This window comes from Ipomoea nil, unplaced genomic scaffold (genome assembly GCF_001879475.1).
Source record: "Ipomoea nil cultivar Tokyo-kokei standard unplaced genomic scaffold, Asagao_1.1 scaffold0179, whole genome shotgun sequence".
In the NCBI taxonomy this organism is placed as follows: domain Eukaryota; kingdom Viridiplantae; phylum Streptophyta; class Magnoliopsida; order Solanales; family Convolvulaceae; genus Ipomoea; species Ipomoea nil.
In genome coordinates, this window is record NW_017616607.1 from 2,304,885 (window position 1) to 2,315,592 (window position 10,708).

The following is a 10,708-nucleotide window of genomic DNA, read 5'->3' on the forward strand; positions in this document are numbered from 1 at the left end:
CGCTAGTCGGACTCGTGGACTTAGTTTAGATAGTTCTAGCTTTGATGAGATGACTTGTGTGCCTTGATTTGTATTTGGATATTAATTACGCTTTGTTAGTTAGTTTAGCCAGTGCATCTGGGTTCTCTAGCTCAAGTGTGGCATAGCACCGCGACTATCATGCTTAGTGTATGCTCTGTTTGGGAATTAATATTAGATTTGTCTTTATTCCATAAGCTTTAAAAGTTTAAAATTTTAAGGGTGTTACATCGGTGTACTACACCGGGTCGGGTCGGCAATTTGGAAGGGGTGACCATCCCCAGGATATTCGTAGAGGTCAACAACTTCGTTTCCGGGAGAGGGGAGATTACCCGCGGAGTTAGAGTCACTCATACCGACTTCACTATCACTTATGGAGTCCCAGATGCTAAGGTCGAAACTAATGGACATGCAGAGGAAACAAACTGACAAGGAGGGGGGAGAGATGGCCTCTCGGCCGAAGCAAGTAGAACGACAACAAAAAATAAGAATGGAGGGAGGTCGGGCGTGAAAGGAAAGGAGGAGTAAACTGGCCGAACACGGACTCAGGGCGTGGCTTGGAGACCCGGAAGAAAAGGCTTGCAACCTTGGAAGACCTTGAGAGAATTTCTTGGGGTATTTAGGGGGTGTTTGGCCGAAAATGGGGAAGGATGGAGTATTAAATAGAGGCTGTTGGGAGAATGAGGGGGAAAGAAGATGGGGAAAAGGGTTGACCAATTTTTGAATTTCAAAAAAGAGGTATGGGGAAGAGAAAAAAGTTGATGGCGATGTGAGAGGGATTTGATGGGTGTGATCTTCAAGACTTTTATAGGGAAAGAGTTGCACTTTTATAGAGATTCTACCATATCTGGAGAGGATTTCGTGAAGGAGGAGTTCTATTTGCGATATGATTTTGCTTGGGCGAGGTCGGCCGGTTTTGGGCTCGGGACATTCTCACATGGAGGTCGGGTCGAAATGTTTACTCTCTTTCGTCGTCGACTTCTCGCAACGAAGAAAGTGGGGGACTCATGATGGATATATTATGACCGGAGCAAACCGACCCGGGAAAGTGGAGCAAGACCCGGGACTGCTGAGGTTGAGCCCCGTGCTCGGCCAAAGGCCTTGACCCGTGAGGCCTCGGTTGGGATAGGTACCGACCCCAAGGGGGTCAGGTATAAACGAGCTTGGCCAGAAAAAGGGCCAAGCGAGGAGCTGGTCAAACGAAGACCGAGGCTGGGGGCCCGAGTGCGGTCAACGTGGATCTAACCGACCCCGCTATTCTAGGGGGCGGTTGAGGTGTATAACTTGTATAAATACCCTTCATGTTATTCTAATAATACATCTTCATCATTATTATCCTAATCTACAGCTGTAATAGCGTTACATTCACCTTGTAATAGCTTGTTTATGGTTATCTAATACAATACACGGTCCCTGCGACCTTACGACATCGTTTTATCCATTTTACATATCCATTTCCTATATACATTCTTTATCGGGTTTATTGATTAGGGTCCACCCCGAGCAATTAAATTCATCAATATATAAGGATACATTTTCTCAATTTTTATGTCTATAAATAGAATCTTATCTCGAAATTCTCCCCCACAAAGTGAGCTCATTTTCCACTTGAACTATTCGGTTGGGTTATTATCTTGTCTCTATGAAGCATAATACACAATATATATTATTGTCAGAAATTTTCATCTTGATATGTAGAACATATTGAAACAAGTATACAATTTATATAAGGAAAAATGACACTTTTTTTTCCTGAATTATATACTTATAGAATTTTTTTTTCATCTTAATTATTCATGTATCCACATTAGCCCCCTCAATTATTATAATAGTGACAGTTTTTTCCCATGATATATTGAATGGACATTTCTACCCTTAAAATAAATATTTTTTCTTCTTCTTCAATAAATTATTGGTTATACATAAGGATGACTACGGTTCAGTTCGAACTGAATCGGACACTATAGTAATCAAATCAAAATTTTTCGATTATGATTCAGAACCAGAACCCAATATTTGGGTTTCAATTTATTAAAATCGTGAACTGAAAAAACTGGATCCTGAACCGTGAATCGGAGGTTCTAATCAGAAAACCTACTAGCATCAACTTAAAATTAGAATTTTAATATTTGCAAATAGTGTATGTTCTTTTTCGCATTTATTATGATTCTCACATATAAGTATATATAACCGCGATTTTATTTTGATTTTGAACCGTCAGTTCACGGTTTCGAATCCAATTTGAACTGCGAGTTCAAACTTTCTTTTTAAATTTTATTTTTTTTATTTTTAAAATATTCTAAATTCAACAATTAATGTATTTTATTTTTTCAATACATTGTTATAATTTGTTAGAGAAGAAAAATAAATGAAATATTATTTTAAAAGTAAATATGTCCAATTAACATATCAAAAGAAAAAACTGCCACTTAAATAATTCAGGAAAAAAAAATCCTATAAGTATATAACACAAGAAAAAAAAAAGTATCATTTTCCCTTTTGACAAATAGGGACGTACATGCCCAATTTCCCAAACTCTGCCGGCAGCGGTGGCAAAACGGGGCGCGCGGAGCAGGCAAATTATGCTATGCACACGTGCGCACATTGCAAGGTGCGCACGGCGCTAAAACGGCGTCGTTTTCAGTGAAAACGACGCTGTTTTAACTATAAAAAAAAAAATTGTTCGAAACGCCGAACGGCGTTAACGGCATATTCGTTATGAAATTATGAATATACAGTTATGACATTATGAATGTACAGTTATAGAATTATGAATGTACAGTTATGGAATTATGAACTTACAATTATGAACATAGAACTTCGAAAATTATGAATGTTCGGTATGGAATTATGAATGTACAATTATGGAATTATGAATGTACAGTTATGGAATTATGAATGTATAGTTATGGAATTATGAATGTACAGTTATGAAATTATGAACATAGAACTCTGACATTATGAACTTACAATTATGAACATACAGCTTCGAAAATTATGAATTTACAGTTATTGAATTATGAATGTACAGTTACGGAATTATGAATGTACAGTTATGGAATTATGAATGTACAGTTATGGAATTATGAATGTACAGTTATGAAATTATGAACACAAAACTGTAAATATATGCTCCTATAACGAAGCGGTCTAAAATTAAATTAAAAAAAAAAAAAAAAAAAAAAAAAAAAAAAAAAAAAAGGAAGATAACGGTGCCTGACGGCACCGTTACCGTGCCCATGATGCACGCTGGGCACGAGTCCACAGCATAACGACTCCGCGGAGCAAGCATGAGACGATAAACTCGTGCAACAATTATTACTAAAATATTACCGACATTGTCATTGCCAACTTGCTATGGATAAGCTTGGTCGGACACAAGTATTTCCGTGGACGTGGCTACCTCTCCCTGTCGAGTCACGAGTGTCGCCTATCTCAAAAATGAATAAATAAAGAGTTTTTTTTTTCTTTTGAAAATATAAATAAAGAATTAATAATAAAAATTGTTATCGACTATAGTGATTTTTTTCAATTTCGCCCTAAATAATTTTGATGACCTAATGTAATCTCAATGTTTTATATTTTTATTTAATTTAGTCCTCCGTTTGTTATTTCGTCAAATTGGTATTAAATAAATCCACAATTCAGTAATCTCAATATTTGTTTCTCTTTACTCTCAACCTTGCGAAGTGCGAAATTCCTCTTTTTTTTATGAATTACTCTCAAACCTGCAAATCAAATTTTATATTCACAGATCTGGGATTTCGCACTTCGCAGGTCAATGAGTAAAGAGATGTCAATATTAAAATTATTGAACTGTCCATCTATTTAATACAAAAGTCTGAAACTAAATTGAGTAAAAATACAAAAGTCTCAGACTATTTTAGGTCACTAAAACTGTTTAGAACGAAATTAAAAATAATAATTATAGTGTAAGACCATTTTGGTATTAACTCAATAAATAAGTAATTATGGATGTTGGATATTTGGATGTCATGTTTGTCCTCAAACCAGGGATTTTTCATTCGACTCTGACCTATGTTGTCTTATGCTTCTTCTTTCTTTTTTTTTTTTTTCTTTTTTTTCTTTTTTTTTTTTTTTTTTTGAGACATACTATACAAATACCATAAGTAACAATTGATGATCAATTACCGAATAATTATTAAATAATATTGATGATAATAATTGAGCAGTTGAAATGTATTATAACTCATTATTTATTATTATAAAGCAAAATTTATTATTACATTTTGAATATATTAAGCATTATTGTTTGAATATTATTTACTTGAGAGTTGAGACTTTGGCAAACGTCACGTACACACCTAATTTTCAATAGACAAAGGCCATCTTTTAACAAAATGTTACTTTTTAAGTAAAAATTTTGGATACAAAATTATGTAAGAAATGTATTATAACTCATTATTTATTATTATAAAGCAAAATTTCTTATTATTATATTTTGAATATATATATTAAGCATTATTGTTTGAAAATTATTTACTTGAGACTTTGGCAAACGTCAAGTACACACCTAATTTTCAATAGACAAAGGCCAACTTTTAACAAAATGTTACTTTTTAAGTAAAAATTTTGGATACAAAATTATGTAAGAAATGTATTATAAGTTATAACTCATTATTTAGAATTAATTCCGTTTTTGGTCCTAAATTTATGGGTGACAGTCCACTTTTAGTCTTTTATTATCAGAACATTCATTTTTGGTCATAGTATTATTGTGACATGACCAATTTTGGTCCTCTATAAAAAAAATCATTGAAATTACGTTAAAATACAAGAGCATTTCGCTCTAAAATTATGAATTTTTTCAAAAAATAAACATAAAATATATAACGGGTCAACACACTTTGTATTAAAATGATCAAAATGTCCGTCTATTTAACGAAATTTCAACGGTTTTATTGATAGAGGATCAAAATTGGTCATGTCACAATAATACTATGACCAAAAGGGAATGTTTTGATAATAAAGGATTAAAAGTGGACTGTCACCTATAAATCTATGACAAAAAATGGAATTAAAACCATTATTTTTTTATTTTTTTTAGGTGTATTCAGGGTTTTCACCGTCGAACACAATGACTATTCACTCGCTGAGTCGTACGCACATCTTTTGGGTGGGACAGCTGGCCTGACCTCTTTTGGGTGGGACAGCTAGCCTGGAGATTTAAGACTGCTCCATACCCAAAGCCAAAAATCAAATCATTAACCTTTGGTTAAGGATATATGAGTCCCTTCCACTCAACCACACCTAGGTTTATAACTCATTATTTATGATTATGAAGCAAAATTTCTTATTATATTTTGAATATATTAAACATTATTTTTTGAAAATTATTTACTTGAGACTTTGGCAAACGTCATGTACACACCTAATTTTCAATGGACAAAGGTGGCCAACTTGACTGCGCATTACTTTCACTTTAATCATGTCATTAGTGTTTCTAATTATATTTTTATTATTTATGAAAAAATTCATATTCATTACTCATTACCTAACCATAAGGAGATTATCAATTATCAATAATTATAATTAAATTTGAAACATAATTATCAAAATAACTGTCTAACTAACTTAACTGAAATTGTCTTAATTATATATATATATATATATATATATATATATATATATATATATATATATATATATATTGACTTATTCACAACAAACAATCAATCGTTATATCCTACACCACGGCGCACATAGCACTGTGCGCCGCGCGCCTCCCAAAACGACGTCGTTTTGGGATAGTGTTGGGAGGCGCGGTAGGAAGTTGCTGAGATTATGTGTATTTGTTCACAACGTTATGTGTATTTGTTCACAACGTTATGTGTATTGGTTCATACAGTTATGTGTATTTTTTATACAATTATGTACATTCTTTTTATACAATTATGTACATCCGAATCAGAAAATTTGTGTGTATTATGTTAAGAGTTGATGTGTATTATGTTAAAAGTTTATGTTTATTATGTATTATGTTAGATTATGTGTATTATCTTTTAAAAAGAGTGTATATTTTGTTATATAATTATGTACATTCATGTATAACATTATGTGTATTCTAGTATAACATTATGTACATTCTTGAACAGCGGATTTTTTTTTAAAGAAAAAACTACTGCCATTCACTGGGGCGGGAAATTTCAAAAAAAAAAAAAAAATAAAACGACGTCGTTTTGCATCTGGGCGCATAGTGCAACGCGTGCCGTGGTGTAGGATATAAATTGCCACAAACAATAGATTACCTTACCAATTCAAACCAAGAAGTCTAATAGACCGTTTGAAAAACCCCCTAATTGTACTTTCATACATGTACTACATTTCGAATATTCCAATTTAATTCATTTATCTCCTTTTACCACTGGCCAGCTAGTTGGGCTCACAATAATTGATTTTATTATATTATTTCAATTTTAATATTTGTTTTTTATGACACAAACAGAACCTAAATATTTGTTTTTTATTTGAGTTGTTTTCAGTTAAGGTGCTAAGATCTATTTGAATGACATGGTAATCAAGTATTTATTTATGAAAGAGAGAGAGAGAGAGAGAGAGAGAATATTAGTAACATTGTAGTTGTTCATGTATCAAATTTATTTTATTGTTTTCAAAGGACGAGGTGGTGAAATAGTTAAAAGGTGGTACTCCGTATTATTTTTAGATAGTCCATATACAATATTTTCGAGGCATTCAAGATGACATTGAGAAGATTGTGAAAATTATTATATCTATAGAAAGTAAAACATGATTGTTTTGCAAACATTGCAATTTGTGGTGATAAAAAAAGTGGCATGAGGTGATAAACCATTCCACCAGGGTGACAGCAAATAGAATTTTCAGTAGCTACTCGTGTTCATGTTTGATAAGCGTTTGTTTATGTTTGCTTGTTAAGGTAAATAAAGATAAATGAACAAATTTTAGACTTCGTTTAATAAACAAACAGAGCCTGGACATTTGTATGTTTGTTTATTAAGAGCTCGTGAACGCGTTTATTAGTGTTTGTTTAATAATATTCACGAATTGAACATGCTCTTAGTATTCGTTTAATGATGTTTACGAACAATGCCCCTTTAGAGTTCGTTTAATGATGTTTACGAATGATGGTTTTGTTGGAACCGGGTCGGCGCCTAGGCACGATTTTTGCAACCATGATTCATGGTGGTTGGTAAGAATGAATTAGTTTCTCTGTTACATGCAGTTGAGCCTAATATATACAAGCTACCAAAGGGAGGGAAAGGTGGTTGTAACTAACTGCTTTACACAAGCAAAGCTTCTTGTGCCTTTAGCTCTACTGCCATAGTATCATCCTCCAACACTCCCCGTAAACTGGAGCATGCAAGTTTTGTATGCCCAGTTTAGATAGGAATGACTTGAATGGGGAGGTTGAAAGAGCTTTAGTGAATCCATCAGCTGTCTGGCTTGCCAAGGGAACTGATAAGAGCTTTATTAGGCCTTGTGTGATCTTCTCACGAACGATGTGGCAGTCGATTTCTATATGCTTTGTGCGTTCGTGGAAGACACTATTCTCGGCTATAGCTATGGCGGATTTGCCATCGCAGAACAGGGTTGTTGGCTTCGACATAGTCACCTGCAAATCATCTAGGAGATATGAAATCCATTGTACTTCGCACACTGTGGCAGCCAGTGCCCTGTACTCTGCTTCGGAGGATGATCTCGACACAGTGGTTTGCTTCTTTGCTTTCCATGATATGAGAGCTGAGCCTAGGAACACACAAAATTCGGTGACTGATTTTCGCATGTCCACACACGAGGTCCAATCTGAGTCCGAGAAAACATTGAGCTGCAGTTTATCATTCCTTGGATAAAAAATGCCTTGGCCGGGTGCGTTCTTAGTGTAGCGTAGAACGCGGTGTGCAGCTGTCAAGTGATCAACTGTTGGTGCATCTATGAATTGGCTAAGTTGTTGAACGGCGAAGGAGATGTCCGGCCTTGTGGTGGTTAGGTAGAGAAGTCGACCAACAAGGCGTCTATAGCTGCCAACATCGTCTAGAGGAGCGCCACTGTCTTCAGTTAAATGTTGGCCGGAGACTAGTGGAGTGCTCACTGGCTTACAGCTGAGAAATCCAGTTTCCTTCAAAATATTCAGTGCATATTTGCGTTGGCAGAGATTTAGTCCTGAGTCGTCTAGATGTGCTTCAATTCCCAGGAAATATCCCCAATACTCCCAAGTCTTTAATTCTGAAGGCTTTGATCTCATTAATAAGAGTCGTAGCAGGGCTAGTAACTAAGATATCGTCAACATATATAAGAACAGCAATAAAGGTTTCATTAGATCGTTTTGTAAGCAATGAAGGATCCGACTTTGATTGATGAAAGCCAATATCAAGTAGAGCAGAGATGAGTTTGACGTTCCACTGTCGACTAGCCTGCTTGAGGCCATAGAGAGACTGGAGCTGCTTGCATACTTGGTTTGATTTTTCCCCTTGAAAACCGGGTGGGAGAGTCATGTAGACTTCTTCATTTAAATCTCCGTGTAAGAAAGTGTTATTGACATCTAGTTGGTGGATGTACCAAGCCCGGGATGCGGCTATTGCCAGGAAAGTTCGTATTGTAGTGAGTCTAGCCACCGGCGAGAAGGTCTCGATGTAGTCGACCCCCAACTGTTGGGTATAGCCTTTAGCGACTAATCTCGCCTTGTACCTTTCTATCGAACCATCCGCTTTCATCTTGAGTTTGTAAACCCATTTGCAACCTATGGGTTTCTTTCCTGGAGGAAGATCTGTTAGAACCCATGTGTTGTTGTCTTTGAGAACCTTTATTTCGACAGCCATAGCATTTCTCCAGGACTCATGTTCAACAGCTTGAGTGTATGTGGTTGGTTCATCAATGTTACTGATTGCCATAGAGAATATCCTGTGTGGTATTGTGAGGAGATCATACGAAATAACAGTAGATTAAGGGTGAGGAGAGGAACCTTTAGCAACTGCAGATTCACAGTAGTAGTCTTGTAATTTGTTAGGGATTCTTCGAGGACGATCAGATCGCCTTGGTTGTACTACTGGACTGGATTCTGGCACACTTTGAGTATCATAGTTGGTGCTACTATGTTCATAATCATCCAACATTGGAGGTGATGGTGGACTATCTGCTTGTGGAGATGTCTGAGCAGGAATTATTGGCTGATCACATCTTGAATTTTGTGTGATAGGACGACAAGTATCAATAGGAATGTTTGGCAGTGGAGGCTCCTGCTCTGAAGACTGTATGTCTGTGTGCTTGGAAGAAAATGGGAACTCAGCTTCATGAAAAGTAACATCCCGTGATATAAAGATATCCTTGCTTATGATATCATACAGAATATATCCCTTCGTGTTGGAAGGTGTGCCTATAAAAACGCACTTCCTTCCCCGTGGTGCCATCTTGTGCCTTCCATGTGGTAAAGTTGTTGCAAAGCTTATGCAACCAAATACCCTCAAGTTGCTGATATCTGGTTCTTTTCCATACAGTTTTTTATACGGGCTTGCACAATCAATAATTGGAGAAGGGAGCCTATTGATAAGGAAGGCTGCATGCATAACGCAATGACCCCAAAACTCCAATGGGAGATTGGCTTGAAATCTCAGGGTTCTGGCATCGTTTAGAACATGTTGATGCTTGCGTTCAACTATGGCATTTTGTTGTGGTGTATTAACGCAAGACTTTTGATGAATGATTCCTTTTTCATAGAAAAAATCTTCCATGTTAAATTCGGGGCCATTGTCAGTGCGAATGATCTTGATCAGTACTCCAAATTGTGTGAAAACAAGAGCATGAAACTTTCGAATGAAGTGTCTAGTCTCAGATTTGTTCTTCATAAGATGTAACCATGTAAATCTGGAGTAATCATCAACAAGCGTTAGAAAATATTGTTCACCTTCAAGAGTACATATGGGGAAAGGGCCCCAAATATCTATATGTATAAGATCAAAGCAAGCCTCCGAAGAGGTGTTGCTAACAGGAAAAGGAATTAGTCTCTGCTTAGCTATATGACATACATCACACACTGTACTCTTGTTGCTAGACATGCCTATACTGGGAACTAAATGCATTTTGTTGACAGGAAAATGTCCTAATCTCTTATGCCATACATCAACATTAGCACATTGCACCATAGGCCTTTTATTTGAGAGTTCTGGTGGCTCCAGCAACATATATAATCCTCCTACCCGCTTAGCTATACCAGTCCTCTGCCCATGAATTCCCTGAATCACACACTGATCAAGCAAGAAAATTAGTTCACATGGGGTGTCTTGAGCTAGTTTGCTTACTGAAATTATGTTGAAGTTGAAGGATGGAATGTGCATGGCCTCCTTCAACAAAATATCGTTGCTTAGCTTCACACTGCCTATATGTTTGACATCAACACGTTGTCCGGTTAGCAGAGTAACTTCAACTCCAGTTATTTCATGATAGTCAGTAAGATAATCAAGAGAACAAACTATGTGGTTTGTCGCCCCTGAGTCAAGGATCCAAGTAGAAGGACATAGATTAACATAATTGACATATGTTTTAGAGCACTTGCCTTCATTACCGGAGATGACTTCAAAATAAGGAGTTAGAGATACTGCTGCACTGGTACTTGGGCTGGAATTCTGAGTTTGCAACAGAGAAATTAGCCTCTGCAATTGTTCTTGGCTAATTCCCGATTGGTAATAGCATTGCTTTC